Genomic DNA, 16,914 nt, shown 5'->3' on the forward strand with positions numbered 1-16,914 from the left:
AGGGAGGAGCAGAAAGATTCTTGATATGGGGATAGGGTTTGATGGAAATGTGGAATCTGAAAAAAAAACAAATAAACCTGTTGGACTATAACCTAGTGTTGTATATTTTTAACTTTGTACATCCCAGTCCAACACTGGCATCTTGATATAATGACAAATATTGAGAGCATGGCTAATACAAAATATGTATTTCAATAAGTCTCTGAATCCCAAAATCTTAGGACTTCTGAGAAAATGCTTCCCATTTGAAAGTGCCACATAATCACTCTAGAACTGAATGAGATAAGTGCAGAGAAAAAAGTAGAGGGGTTGCTCTTTGCTACCCGACTTGAATATGACATGGAATGCATGCTTCTATATACCATTATAAATCTCAGCAATTGAGTCTGTATGCTGTAATGAAATGTTACCGTTTTTATTCCAATTGTTGGTGCATGAGCAAAAAGTTAATTCCCAATTACATGAACACTATATTAACTTTTAATTAATAGTACATTTGTTTGAGAATGTAGTAATGTTGACATTTTATAATGCAAAGATACCTCAGATAAAAGTATTTCCCCTATTTAGCAAGTGAGGCTTTCGTGACACAAAGACTGTAAATTCAGGAAAAAAATGACACCAAAACACAATAGCCAAATCTTTTTCAATTTTCTGTTGGCTCCAACTACTAAATTATTTCCTTTTGACTGAATAATTAAATTTCAATGACGCTGAAAAAACAGCACCCACTATTTACTCACCAACAGATGCTGTTAACTGGCGTTTCATATTAAAAGTTCCATTCAACTTTCTTTCTTTTTACACTCAGACTTATGTTATCTCAAGTCACATTTCATGCTTTAAAAACTGCAGTATTTTTGAAAAACTATTGTCGCAGTTACTAAAATGCTCCATATGCTATACTGGTTGTCAACAATGTGCATCATGAGCTACACGACAAAGAAGATCCCAATGAAGTGGGGAAAAAGAGGCACTGAACACAATAAAATATTTAAAGTAGCTCAACTGGATACCATAACTACAGCTAAATTGTCAATCCACTTAAAATATTTTAACTGTTCCAATAAATACATGCAAGAGCCCAGCAGAGTACATAATACTCTCCAGAAAGAGATGGCAAAAAGCACTGCTTCAGAAGAATTGCAGCTAATGTAATGAACACCGTGCAACACATTTAGAAGATTCATGCAGCAAAGTTAACTCATAGGCAGCATTGCTCCATGAAGTACGTTTACAAAAGCTCAAACACCAAATAGTTCCATGTATGCTTTTTGATGTTTGGAGCAAAGCAACATGCTTCTGGACTAAAACACATTTCAGATGCCCAACTGTTGGCAATAAATCTGCTCAAATCCATCACAAAGGGTATGGAGGTAGACATTTATGCCACCATAAAACCATATTATAAACAGAATTCTCTATATTGTTTTCACTAAAAAAAAACAATTTAAGTGTATTTTCCTACAGCCAACCAAGTATCAAGGCTACTAATTTTCATTATAAGCCCAACACATTTCAGATCGCCATACACTTAAGAAACATAGCAGACTCTAACTCTGCTCCTGTTGACAGACCTGCTGAGTTTATCCATTACTTTGTTTTTTGTTAAACGTTTAAAGTCTCCTTGACAATAAGACTAATGCCTAGAAAACTAGAAAAATAGAGGCACAAATAGAAGCACACATGAAGTCCTCAAGATAGGTTTTAAATATTAGATCTTTCTTGCCAGAAAATGTGACGGAAATTACCAACACATCTCACCAGTCATCTTTCAAAAACGAAGAAAACACATTGTATTAAGAAACACACCACAGATTAATGCTGCACAGTTAACTACAGTTCTGAAAACTATACTGTATTTACATTTCCCTTCAGCTGAAAAAAGCATGTCCTCAAAGATCGAGCATTATACTTTTGCTCAGTATAAGGTCCCTAAATCATGCAATTTCAGCTTTGAATGTCCAAAATACAACTAACTGACTGATATCCAATAACATTTGAAATCAGAATGTTCGCAATTTTACACCTCAAGTATGTATGATAAAATGGATGTATCTTGATCATTTAATGGGGCAAAAATTTATATACCAGCTTAAAAACATATTTGTAATTTGCCTTTTGCAGTTTTCTTGATAAACACTTAACATCCTAGTGTGTCTGTTATCTTTAAGATAGTTAATCTTGAATGCACAAACATCATCCATATTACTTCAAATGAGAAGTACTTCAACTGCTTGGATAAACATTTCAGTTATCAATGCTGTAAACTCATCAACCTATATAAAACAGATTATTTGGAACATTAAAATCCAGTAATGTTTAAAGTTCCACAATCAAGTGGTTATCTTGCAGTTTTGCTCACATTGCTGAACAATTCCCTGTTATGAATCATTATTCTTTAAATTTAGGAGCATTATTTGGGGAATTTTATTTGGTCATAAACTATTCAGGAGGATTGGGATTTCATAACTATCAACAAAGTTGAGCCACAAGCAGCAAGTGAAAATTACCTTTTTAGAAAGCAAAGTCTCCAAAAATAAAGATCTACAAGTCACTTTGGTACCTTTTCATGGACAAAGACAAACAGTAGTAAATCCCAGTTCCTGCTGAAGACCGTTCCTGAGCTTCTACTCTTCATCTCCCCCTATGGACTACAATTCAATGACCCGAGCATGCTCAATACTGACAGCTGACTGCAGATTCAGCCATTTCATAACAGGAGTCCTAGCAGATAAAATTATCTGCCATTTTGAGGCTTACTTAGACAACATTCTTTGCTTTAAGCTCTTTAAAATTTCTTGAAATTTCATGAAAACGTTCCGTTCAATTAGTATACATTTAATTCATTAAAACAATGATCTGTGTCTTATAATTGTGAAAAGTAGGATCATGAAGGTAGATAAACATCTCCCTCTTGGCAAGTCTTAACTGTTCATCATTTACCTAATTTGAAACGAAAATACTGAGCAATTTCACAGGTAGAATCAAGCACTAAATCTTGGCAAGTGTAACATTTCATTGTCACATGCTTAATGCAGAATGTGTAGGACTATGAATAGAAATAATCTCAGTACAAAAATAAATAATGCCCCACTCTTTAAAAATCAGCTCTAGTTCAGACTTGGGTGTAACTTCGACAAATTAATTGCCAGAAAGCTAACTGGACTAATCCATCTTTATTTATTGGAAAACTTTTTGAAGACTTACTGAGTGAATCACAAATTTCTAAAATGGTTCATCACAATATTATACCAAACTTAATGTAATTCAATAAACTAATTGCAAAAAGGCTACAGTTCAACTGGAAGGACTACTATGGCATTTTGTGCTTTACTGAAAGTAGTCAAGTAGTCTAAAGATATAATACATAACACCAAGGTTACAGCAGTATATGAAAAAGCACTGTACAGGCAGCTTGACCCAAATTTAAAAAAGTTTTGTGAAACTGTCACCTCAGCTTAATGTCAATTGTTATTATACAGGTAGAAATTGTTTAAGTAACTTAGTGTTTCTTCATCCCAATGTAAATGAAGTACACTAAACTCAATTCCCTTTGGAGTAGACATGCACACTGGAAAAAAAGTAGAGTTTCAGTTGAGGGTACAGAAATTAATAAGCTTTAGCTTCAATATTAATCTATCAAATAACAGAATTGGAATACCAAAACAGCTTACACAAATTTTGTGTATGTCAAAACACAACAAAAAGCAGAATTAAGCAACTTATATCGTTTGAAGCAAAAATAAGCAAGAAAGAACTCGCTGATTGCCAAGGAAAATTTCATCTGTAACTAAATTTTTAAACAAATGAGGCAAAATAACAAGAGAAAACATTATATTCTGAAGTATTGTTTCACATCACAACATATGCTCTATTACTTTCTAGAAAGACTCACCTTAAGACAATTGACATCACAGCTAAATTTCAAGGCGAAACTTTTACTTAAGGTGAAATCCTTTGAAGCTTCAACCATTTTATGCTTGTATGGAGCAACCTCTTGAAAACTAATGCTATGAAAAGTACTTTCTTCAAAAGTCTTACTATACATGAAAGGTTTTTCATCAAATCTGGACATGGAAGCAAAAAACATTAAATTTTTGATTTATTTAGGCAAACGCAAATCTAATCCTACCTCATGTGTCATTGATCAGTAGAATTCCAGAACATAAACCTATGTGGGCTGTGATTCTCAACTTATTACAGTTAGTAACAGCCATCGCCACAGCTCAATATGACAAATGGCTTGAACACATGGAGACCAGGGACGATAAAATATATCATTCAAGGTGCCTGACATCTCATGCAGATGCCCATAAAACTGAAATGTGGTTCAATTTTGAGCCTCTCAGTGTCAACAATCACAGCCCATACTCAAGTATCAAGATGCTACAGAGAGAGCACAACTGTGAGGGAAAAGCTAGTGCCTGTGCAGAGGAGAGAAAATAAACTGTATTTGCAGTGCCGAAATCAGAGTGAACAATGACAGTCTAGTAAAGAGTGATTTTATCAATGAAAGACAGAAAGGAATTAACAGCCTATTGAACAGACAAGAGATTAGAAGTGGTTCATTGAAAATAATTCAAACGCTGTTTCACTGGAGCAACCTTCCTTCAAAAACCTCTTGCAGGTGACCATAAAACAAAAGGCATTTGGAAAATCAACTGTGCACACTGGATTTTTACTTGAGAATGCAAAAGGTTTAGTTCTATGAAATAACGCATAAATAGCACATTTGCACTCAATTTTCAAAAGGGTACTTTTGTATAGTAGATTTACATCAACATTTGAATTACAAGAATCACATATAGCATTACATTTACAAATACAACATTAAATGCACTAAAAGCATTAACCTCTTCTGGTTTTGGTTAAATCCTGGTCCTGATCTGGACTGCTGCACCACTCAATTTACTTCAAAGAAAAAGATTTTAATTCATATTTAAAATATTCAATTGAAACATGATGCATAGACGCCAATCAGTTCTAAAATTATGGTTAATTAGCAGACAAAACTGATACTTCCTTCCTATGTCTACTACGGGCAAATTTTCACTTTATGTCAATAAACTTAACCCTGTTTGCTCACAGTATCCCCTATGGCTTCCCCAAATTCTAAAATCTCATTGTAGCCAATATATCCACAAAGTCCCACATGGCTTAATTTCAATAATTAGTAATAAACAAGTGAGATTAGGAATCTAAAAAAAATCCCACAAAAAACACCAAGGAAGTAATCCACAACCACTTAGGGAATAGCACAACCACCACTGGAGAGAATTGTTGAGGGAAATTTGGTGTCATTTTACATTCAATATAAAAAGTACAGAACAACCACAAGCACCAACCATATGCATTTCAGTTTGCATATGCACATTAAAACAAAGGAAAAAGGATACAGCAAAAAACATACTCTATCTTAGAATACTAAAACGCCATAATGCATCAATGTTGCAGACACTGCAAGCCAGACATAATTAAATTATTAATAATTGTGATGTAGCAGTTATCACTTATTGAAAATACTAAAGCAAGCTGAAAATTCATACATGTTTTTCCTTTGGTCTGAAATTCTTCGAGTTAAGATTTTTTTTAAAAATCACACTACTAACAGAACCAACTATGGAAAATGCCAATTTATTAAATTCTTTTGACAACATATCAATCCTCATAAAAGCATCTTAAAAGGAAGCAATAATAAATTGCTAGAATTCATGCTGCCAGATTTCATGCAATTCCTCCCAAATACTTACATCTATTCATTGCTTTTCAGAATTACAACACTAAGTCGACAGTCAAATGCTAAATGATAGTTTAAGGTATGCAAAACATGCTATCTTGCATCCATTGATGCAAAGCATATACAAAAATCCAAAAACCAAGATTAAAAATTGCTCCCCAAAGAAAGAAAAAATGCTAGTAGGCTACTGCAACATAAATTTACACAAAACTAACCAATAACATGGTATATTATTCAACCAATATCCAAGGCCTTTCCCAAAATTGCATTCATCAGATTCAAAGAATTGTGAGAAAATGCTACAGCTTCCCAATAGGGTTCAATTCAATCAAGTGAGCATGCTCAAAGACGACCAGTTGGAGTACTGTATTTGAAAATTCAACCCTTTATAGATACTAGTTGCACGCAGACAAGGTCAATAATTTTTCATTGAATTAGTTGTGACTGCACCTGAGGATTAAATTCAATTTTGCACAAATTATAGTTTTGGTAAAGTACATATCAAGCAACATGTAAAATTCCAATGAATTGTATTATAGTAGTCTCTATATTCAAGCATCTATTCAAATGACTCTCGCTGGTACTCAGAACATATCTTTACACAAATATTTGGTACTTCCTACTTATTTTGCCAAACTGACATCAAGCAGTTTGGAATTGTGGGACTTATGCAAAATATTATAATATGTGTTACGTCAGCATGAATTGAAAATATGCAAAATCCTGCATATCAGTATTTTGCAACCCAAAAACAGAACTGAACACGATTACTTCAAAACTTATTTTAAATTCTCATTCTCTTGGTTGTGGAGGGATTTTATAATATGCAAGTATAAAAAAAGGGATACTATGGCAGACAGTCTACTTCATCAAAATCTAAATAGAAGAAGATTCTCTTAACATGCACTAGAATTTTTATGATCTATGAATCAATGATTTCAACCCAACTTTTCAGTCTGAATACAGTGGGTCAAGGATAAAATCATGTTGTCGATCAAGTGTATTAAAACAAGGCATAACACACCAATGCTATATTTCATTTCAGTTTCACTAAAGTTGTAACTTATTACACTATTTGATCTGAATTTATTATCAATACAACAGTTTAAAAATTTTTGTTTGAGACTTCATAAGTTCCTCAGACATTGGAGACGGGAATCTGGGTAATTTTGCAAGTTTACTTCAAGAATGTAAGTGGCAATCTACAAAAGGAGTCAAAATGACAGCCCAATTTCAATCCAATAATCAACCTTATAATGAGTAATAGGTGACAATGACTTAAACAAATTTGCATCAAAATTATTTGGACCACAATTTCTCTTTGCAACAAAACGTGGAGTACAACTCTCTTTTGTGAAATAATTTAATAGCTCACACTAAGAGCTCTTCCATTATGTCAAGAATGAAGACATAACAGCAGCATATTTTGCAAATTGCTTACAATTTTGGCCAGTGAGTTTAAAATTGCAATTAGAAGCTAGAATTGCAAAGAAAAATTGTTTGTTTTAGATTTTAATTCCATCATGAAAATTACATTTTAGAAGACTATCGAAGCCTGCCTGCAGTAGAATATACCCAAAAGTAGTACAAAATTAAAATTTAGTCTGAGCAACATTAAGTCTAGAATTCCAAACAATTTACTTAAAAATCTCAACACCAGGTTATAGTCCAACAGGTTTAATTGGAAGCACACTAGCTGTCACAGCACCGCTGCTTCATAAGGTGTTTAAAGGAGCAGCGCACCGAAAGCTCGTGCTTCCAATTATACCTGTTGGACTATAACCTGGTGTTGTGATTTTTAACTTTGTACACCCCAGTCCAACACCGGCATCTCAAAATCAAAACAATTTACTGTATAGTTTCTAGTTTGAAAACAAGTATAGAGAAATTTTGTCAGATATTACTTTAAGTGTCAATGCAAATTCAATTGTGAGCTTTTGATTATATGCATCTCACAATCTGACTCAAGATAACTCAAGATGGGGCATATAATTAGAACAAAACAACCACATGCATTTGGGTGGGTAATACCACCAAGATTAATTTGCTCTCCAGGTGTCCATTGAGCAACAAAAATTCTTCTGAACAAGTATATCTGATGTACAACGTTTTACAAGGATTTACGGTTTTCAATAAAATTGTCAGCACCGATTTAAAAAGTTAATGACCACATTATGGATATTTTCCAATACTTGTTTTCCTGTTCACCTCCATATTTTCCTCATATTTCAAGGATTTAGGAAAATAAAATAAATCCAAGATGTAATAGTTCCATTTCATGTCATCTTTCATTTTCATAAGGGCTTAAAACTGACCAGACCCAAAAAGATCTGCCACCGCCATTTCACATTGGAAGCAAAGTGGGGCCCTCCAGTCAATTTTCTCTTCAAGATGCACAGATTGTGACAACAGCAATCCTGAAAAAAATTGAGCGCACTGCAGCACATATATCATACACAACAAAAGCAATTTTTGGCGGAGTGGAGGAAAGAGAGAAGAAGAGTGATCATCAAAATAAGAATGATTTTCCCTCCTGCTCTCAAACCTTCAGTAACGCTATTTGTTTCTGCTACTGCAACATGCCCCACGGTGTGCATATGCAATCACTCTGCCGGTCTTAAAGCTCAGACAACCGCAATCAACCATTACGATTGAGCCAAGACAAAATGCCAAAGATTTAACATACTTCTAAGGTCAGATATCATCAAACCTCAACAAAACTGGAGTCCATGGAAATCAGGGAGAACATTTTCCACTGTTTGGAGTCATAGATAGCACAAAAGAATAAAAATATTTTGTTGCAAGTCATCATCTCAGCATTCTTGCAGAGTTTCCTCACAGTAGTGCATAAAGCTTGAGCTGTTTCATCAAATAGCCCTTTTTCCCCATCAATAACATCAGGTTGCGAATGATCACTTCTAATTGGATAAGGTTTGTCAACATTCCTAACTCCTCAGATAATGAAGTCCATGCCCATACACAGCAACACCTGGACAGCATTCCAGTTTGGGTTAATAAATGGCAAACAACATCCATGCCATGCAAGGTAATGACCACTTCCAACAAGAAAGAATTGAACCATCAGCCTCCAACAGTCAATGGCATTACCATCACTATTTCACCCCCAATTCCTGAGAGTTACTACTGACCAGTAAGTGAACTGGATGAGTCATATCAATACTGTGGCTACAAGAGTAAGCCTATGCAAACTGCAGCAAGTAACTCACTTTGACTCCTGAAATCCTATCCACTAACTACAAGCTCAAGTCAAAAAAGTGTGATGAAATAAATCTCCCAAACTTGCCTAAACGAATACTGCTCCAACAATATGCAAGATGTCTGACATCCTCCAGGACAATGCAACCCATCCGGATGGCACCCCCTTATATTCAACATTTTTTCCTCCAACATAGCACTGCAACAACTCAGCAAGACTCCTTAAACAGCTCGTCCCAAACCTATAACCACTGCCATCTAGAAAGACAAAGGCAAAGCCAATAAAACGCATGGAAGTACCAACACTTGCAAGTTCGCCTCCAGGTCACACTCATCCTGTCTGGAGACCATATCAATGCTTCTTTATTGTCACCGGGTCAAAGTTCTGGAACTCCCTCCTTAATTCCCACCCCATTGTGGGTGTAGTAGATCACATGGAGTGCAGACATTCAGGAAGACAGCTCATCATCACTTTCTCAACGGTAATCTAGGACGGCAATCAATGTTAACCTCGCCACTTACAGTATACACCATGAATCAATTTTAAAAATCACAGTTTCAACACAGTACTTATTTACAATTGAACAATTTTCAAAAGGCAAAACAGCATTGAAAGTCTATCCCAATGATGTACCAGGAGTTTCATCGCCCATTCATGAAAAAACAAATGGAGATTTAACAGTGGAGATAAACTAGCATATATAGCCTCGGCGCAAATGCTTTCAAACCGGTTTAATATATTCTAATCACAAATAAACTAAATTTTCAAGTCAAAACCTCTGGCCTTGGTAACAGTGTGACAAAAAAGCAAGTTCAAACTTAAAAACACTATTCATTCAATTTCACATTACTCAGCAACGATAGGATGTATTAATAATGGTCAACGTTTATAAAGACTTTCAGAGTTGTTGGCCTTAAAGGCATTTTTTTCTTGAATAATATACTCATTGCAGAGTGTTCAGTAACATGTATCACTCTTCAGACACTGAAGCGATCTGTGCTAGCGATTAACATTCGTGTCACAAATATGCCTTGCGTTAAAAATCTCCAACAAGAAAGAATCATTGATCAACAGCATCACTATCACCGAATCATCCAATATCAACTTCTTGATCCCATCTCCCACTGACCAGCAACTCAAATAAACCAGCCATATAAATAATGTGTCAACAAGAACAACTCACAGCTTGGAAATTTTGCAGAAGGTAACCGAACTCTGAACCCCCAAAATCCTCTCCACATAACAGAAGTCTTGAGTGTGATGGAATGCTCTGCAACAGCCTAGACGAGTGCAGCCTGAACACTCAACAATCTTAACATAGTTCAAGACAAAGCTGCCTCCTTGAAAGGCACCCTATTCACCACTTTAAAGATTCACTTTCTTCACTATTAGTATATAGTAGCAGCAGTGCAGGTGAACTTGACAAGCCTCCTTACACAGTATCTTCCAAAGGCAAAACCTTCTTCTTGGAAGAAAGAGCAGCAGACACATGGAAAAAAACCCACTATTTGCAGGTTTTCATCCAAACATACACTATCTTCACTTAGAGCTATACGGTCATTCCTTCACTTGTTGGGTGAAACAACCTTCGAGACAACACCGTCATTGTACCTCAAACCAGATGAACCGCAATGGATCAACATTATTTTCTAAAGAGCATAATGGGATAAGCAATAAACACTAACCTTGCCAGCAATACTCAAAACCCACAAGTAAATGATGTAACAAAAAGCTGAGGATGAAAGAAATTCCTATTTCATTAAGCTAAGAATTTTGATGTAATCTATTATACCATGCTCACTCATGTTAGTGAGCATAAGAATCATTCAATTTTGCTATTCTGATGTGTGATGAAATAGTTACAGCTATGGCAGTAAGATAAGCGGCCTCACATTCTCAGGCTTGATAAAACAAACATTAATAATATCCCTTCACCTACCTTTTATTGAATAATCTGTATCGAAAAGCATGTCTGAAGTCCACATATAAAAACAAACAAAAATGTTGTACGAAGAAGTCAGACAGTCCAATGGTGACTAGTGAATACAGTAGCTTAAACTGAGAAATGTACAAGTAAATCACAATTTCAATCAGAAGTAATGTTTAGGGCCTTACAGAATGAGAAGGGGAGAAGGTAAAATCCCTTCAGAATGCTGCAAAGAAAGTGTACGGCAAGATGGGACTGGTTGGAGAATCACTGGATGTGTGGAAATGATGGGTGATCATCCACTGACTATCTAGGCTGGTAGGAAATTTGGGGGATGCTGCATTACTGAATGCCAAGACAAGTCATAGAGCTGTACAGCACAGAAACAGACCCTTCCGTCCAACCCATCCATGCCGACCAGATATCCCTACCCAATCTAGTCCCACCAGCCAGCACCCGCCCCTTATCCCTCCAAACCCTTCCTATTCATATACCCATCCAAATGCCTCTTAAAATGTTGCAATTGTACCAGCCTCCACCACTTCCTCTGGCAGTTCATTCCATACATGTACCACCCTCTGCGTGAAAAAGTTGCCCCTTAGGTTATTTTATATCTTTCCCCTCTCACCCTAAACCTATGCTCTCTAGTTCTGGACTCCCTGACACCAGGGAAAAGACTTTGCCTATTTATCCTATCCATGCCCCTCATAATTTTGTAAACCTCTATAAGGTCACCCCTCAGCCTCCGACACTCCAGGGAAAACAGCCCCAGTCTGTTCAGCCTCTCCCTACAGCTCAGGATCTTTTGTCAGAAATGGTTGTTTACTAGAAAATATAGCATAAATGTCAGTTGCCACATCAGTGAAGACACAGCGTCAGCTAGGGTTTTCTGCATAGGATGCAGACTGCTTCCTTAGTGGATATTTTGACAGATGTTTCACTAACGAAACAGAAGATAGATGGCTTAGATTACTGGCTGAGTTAAGTGACCTCCAACAACCTTTATTTCTAACAGGTATTAACTCCAATTACCAGTAAATATTGCATGTCGATCTTACTGAATCACTTTTACTGGAGATACTTGATACCATCCTCAATTTAATGCTGCATTTATGTAAAGAACAATCACTCTGGCCTCATATCTTGATTCAGTTTGTGTCCATGTTTGGACCCATTGTAATCAGGATTGATGTAATACGTTCCTGGCAGAACCCAGAATGACCAGTGATTACAAGATTATTAGGGAGTAAGTGCCACTTATTCCATACTCAATAGTTCAGAGTAACTGGCCGGGATGGATTTATCCTGATTTTTGTGAATGGGATGTATGAAGAATTGATCATATTGGACTAATCTGATTAACCTATTTGAGTAAGACACCAACATGAAAGACCGTGGAGTGACAGCCAAAGGTATTGGATATATGAAGTTCCAGATGGCATTTGTCTAAGGAGCTTTGGTGAATTTCTGCAGTGCCTCTTGTAGATGGTCCACACAGCTCATCAAGAGTTTAAAATTTAAACTCCACCAGATACACTGATCTCCTGACCTCATTACAGCTTTTATTTAAACTTCGACAAATGAGCTGAACTACAGAAGTGAGGTTAGTTTTTTTCTTGACATTGTGTGGGGTATCAAGGAGCCCTAACAAAGCTGAAGTCAATGGGATTAAGGTGGAAAACACTCTGCTGGTTTAAGCCAGGAAGGAAGATGGTTCAGCTGTTGGAGGTCAGTCACCTCAGTTCCAGAACATCTCTGCAGTTGTTTCTTGAGGTAGTGTCCTGGGGCCGAACCATTTTCATCTGCTTCATTAACAATCTTCCATCCATCCATAAGGTCAGAAGTGAGGATGTCAACTGATGATTGCACAGTTCCTCAGATATCAAAGCAATCAATGCCCAAATGTATTAAGATATGGGCGGCACGGGGGCTCAGTGGTTAGCACTGCTGCCTCACAGCGATAGGGACCTGGGTTCAATTCCCACCTCGGGCAACTGTCTGAGGAGAGTTTGCACATTCTCCTAGTGTCTGCGCGGGTTTCCTCCGGGTGTTCTAGTTTCCTCCCACAGTCCAAAGATGTTCAGGTTAGGTGAATTGGCCAAGCTAAATTGCTCATAGTGTTTGGGGTAAATGGAGGGGAATGTGTCTGGGTAGGTTGCTCTTCAGAGGGTCGGTGTGGACTTGTTGGGCCGAAGGGCCTGTTTCCACACTGCAGGGAATCTAACCTAATCTAATCTTTTAAAAAAACCTGTGCAATATCCAGGCTTGGGCTCAAAATTGGCAAGTAATTTACACTGCAGAAATTCACCCAACTCAAAATACCAGACATTCCCCTTGATATTAGATGGCGTTACCATTGCTATATCCTCCAATCAACAGAGTGCTGATATTCAAGAGTTGAACCATAGGAGTGTCTTAAATATTATAGCAACAACAGCAAGTCAGAGGCTAGGAATTCTGTGGTGAATAACTTGCCTCCTGACACCCTAGAGTGTGATAGAATTTTCACTCCCCTCTCCTAACTCCAAACTTGCCTGAATGACTACAACTCCAGCAACAAGCAGCTTGACAGCATCCAGGACAAAACAGCCTGCTTGACTGGCACTACATCTGCAAACATTCACTCCCTTCGCCACCAATACTCTTCGCCATGGTTAAATAAAAGCTGTAACGAGGTTAGAAGATCAGTGTACCTGGTGGAATCCAAACTTTAAACTCTTAGTAAGAGCTTCAATTTAAAAGATTATCTTGAATTAAAAATCTATTGATGATCACGAAACCATTGCCAATTGTCAAAAAAAACCCATTTAGCTCACTTATGTCCTTTAGAGAAGGAAACCTGCCATCCTCACCTGGTATGGCCTTCGTGAGACTCCAGAGTTATATCAATGTGGTTATGTCTCAACTGCCCACTGAAATGATCTAGCAAGTTACTCAGATCAAGGGAAGCTAGAGATGGGCAATAAATGTTAGCCAGTTAGTGGTACCCATGTCCAGTTGAATTTAAAAAAAAAGTCAGTGAGCAGATCTTTGCTAAGCTTTCACATTGCACTTTTGATGACCACTTCCATCAATTTACTGATTATCAAGTGTGGACCAATACGGCAGTAATTAGCTAGACTGGATTATCAAACCTTTTGTATAAAAGTCAATTTTCCACATTGTCAGTTAGATATCAGAATCGCAAGCAAACTGAAACAGTTGGAATAGGGGTGTCGCAAATTCTGGACCACAAGTCCTTAGTGCTGTTGCTGAAATGTTGTCAGGGCTTATATAGTTTGTAGTTGCCAGTGTTTACAGTTAAGAGTCTCTCTTTCAGCTGCACAGTTACACAGCAGGTCCAAGGTGTATGGACGTTGTACCCAGCACTGACTTCGCTTTAGGAAATCGCTGCCAGCACAAGCCTCAGAGGTCCTTACAGAAAGAAAAAAAAAGTAACTGGCTAAACTGGCTTAAGGGCTGACATCTGTGATATTGGCAGTGTTTAGAGAGAGGCCAAAATGCATTTAGCACTTTTGGTTGAGGATTATTGCAAAACCTTCAGTCTTATCTTTGCACTGATGTGCTGGGTTCCCTGGGTTCCATTGAGGAATGGAAATATTTGTGAAGCTTCCTCCTCCAATGAGTAGTTTAATTATCTACCAGCATTCACAGCTGAATGTCATTGTAGAGCTCAGACCTAACCAGATAGTTGGGAAATCCCTTACTCCACCTGATACTTGCTATTTATGTGACTCCTGACATGACCTCCTGTATTCTTCACTGAATGAGGGTAGATCCCCTGGCTTGACTGTAATGGCAGAGTGGGGAATTTGCCAAACCATGAGGTTGTAGATTGCGTTGGATTACAAATCTGCTACTAATGATGGCCCACAGTGTCTCATTTCTGCCCAGATTTGAGCTGCTGCATGAGTTCAAAATCAATCTCATTTAGCATGGTGGTAATGCACACATCACAGAGGATATCTTCTATGTGAAGACAGGACTTAATATCAAAGGACTGTGCAGTGGTCATTCTTTCATGGACAGATGCAACAGGGCAGGCAGATTAGTCAGCATAAGCACCAGTATGTTTTCCCTTTCGTTGTTTATCCCTTCAACCAATTGCCACAGATCACATCTAGCAGCTGCATTCTTTCAGACTCAACTAGCTCAGTCAATGGTGGTGCTGCTGCTACCAAGCTATTGTTGGTGATAGACAGCAGTATTCCCCACCCAGGTATATTCTGCACCCATTCCACTCTACAGTGCTTACTCCAAATGGTGTTCAAAATGGAGCAGAGGTGCAGTAGATGTTAATCAGCCAGAGGTTTTCATACTCAGGTTTGACTTTCAGGTCAAGGTTGAGGAATCGAAGGCCAAATTCCTCCTCACTATTTACGCACAGTAAGATCTGCTGGGTATGTCTTGCAGGTGAGACAGGACATTCCCAGAGATAATGATGATGTTATGTGGGGCATGAATGGTAAGATTTCAATGAGGGTATGACTAACAACTCTCCCATTTTTGGGACTAGCCCCCAGACGTTAGTAAGGAAGCCTTTGCAGGGCACAGCAACTATATCACTGCGCTATCTCTTCCCCAGATTTTTAGCTCTGGTTGGAGTGGAGAGCTGATTGGAACATTGTCCTGAAATAAAATATACTTCAGTTCAACACAGCCTTCATCAGCTCACAACTTGAGTGCTATATTCTGTTTCGGGCCTCGCCACAAGAGGCTTTTTTTTTTTGGAGGGAGTAACTTTCACACAGTGTATGCTTAAGGTCTGAAATGCAGTACTAGAGTGTGATGTGGAGACAGGCTTATTTGAAGCATTCTCAAATGAATTGGACTGTTATCTGCAAAGGAAGAACATGCAGGGTTATGGGGGAAACTGCCAGGGAATGGGTACTAAGTGAATTATGCAGTTGGGGAGTCAAATCTGACACAGCTGGCTGAATTATCTCCTTCTGCATTTGGAATAGCAGCAATTTGATTATCAGAATTAGACAGGACTGAAACGAAAGGAGGACTTGAGGCTAAAGTGGAAGAATGCTTGAAGACAAGACAAAGGGAAAACACATTATAAGCAATTACATGAAAAGCCGTCAACTTGCTAGCCGAAGAAATTTGTGAAGTACTCACATTTGGTAGATAAGATGTGGGTGAAGAATGCAATGTGTGCTTGCAACCCAGGATTATTCATGTTTCCAGGAGGATCTTAAGAACATTAGACAGCAATAGGAACATAATCGCTTGATGAATTTCAACCAGACTTAGTGATGCTCATGAACCACATCATGTACATGCACCAATGGAACATAAATCAACCAGATTACCTGGTTATCAAGAGCATACAAGTACCAACATATGTAATATAAACAGAATAGCAGAAATGCGGTGTATAAATTTAAATAGGTGATTGTTGAAGTCTTAAAGTGATAACTTTAAATGGAAGATCGACACTTTTTCCCTTCAAACTCTCAAACTAAGTAGGAAAACAACTTGAACTTTATCCTGGAAAACTGTTGATACCATGAGAGACTGTTATATGCAAGGAATGGAAGAAAACAAGAAACAATTTCTTTCTCAGGATATCATGACTCAAAATATTCAACCAAAATTGTTTAAACTTTGTCATCCGCAGAGTCAGAGAGTAATACAGCATGCAAACAGTTTCTTCAGCCCAAACTGGTCCATGCTGACCACTCAGCTAGTTCCAATTACCTGCATTTAGTCCATATCCCTCTAAACCCTTCCCATCCATGTACCGATCCAAAATGTTTTTTTTAAATGTTGCTATTCTACCTGCCTCAACCATTTTCTCTGGCAGCCCATTCCATATATGCACTCTCTGCATGATGAAGTTACCTCCTGGGTCCTCCTTAAATCTTTCCCCTTTCATCTTAAACCTGTGCCCTCTAGTTTTCAACTCGCCATCCATGGAAAAAGACTATATGCATTCATCCTATCTACGCCCCTCATGATTTTATACACTTCATGCCTCTCAGGCCTATTAGTTCTGGCAATATCCTTGTAAATCTTCTGTGC

At 37.6% G+C, this 16,914-nt stretch overlaps 1 protein-coding gene across 8 annotated transcripts in view; it reads right to left on the reverse strand.

The window, feature by feature from the left end:
* The window catches only part of ehmt1b (euchromatic histone-lysine N-methyltransferase 1b), a 137,706-nt gene that overhangs the window by 91,275 nt on the left and 29,517 nt on the right, over window positions 1–16,914 (reverse strand). The gene's annotated exons all lie outside the window — the stretch shown is intronic.

The sequence above is a fragment of the Chiloscyllium punctatum genome, chromosome 49, assembly GCF_047496795.1.
Source record: "Chiloscyllium punctatum isolate Juve2018m chromosome 49, sChiPun1.3, whole genome shotgun sequence".
NCBI classification, from domain to species: domain Eukaryota; kingdom Metazoa; phylum Chordata; class Chondrichthyes; order Orectolobiformes; family Hemiscylliidae; genus Chiloscyllium; species Chiloscyllium punctatum.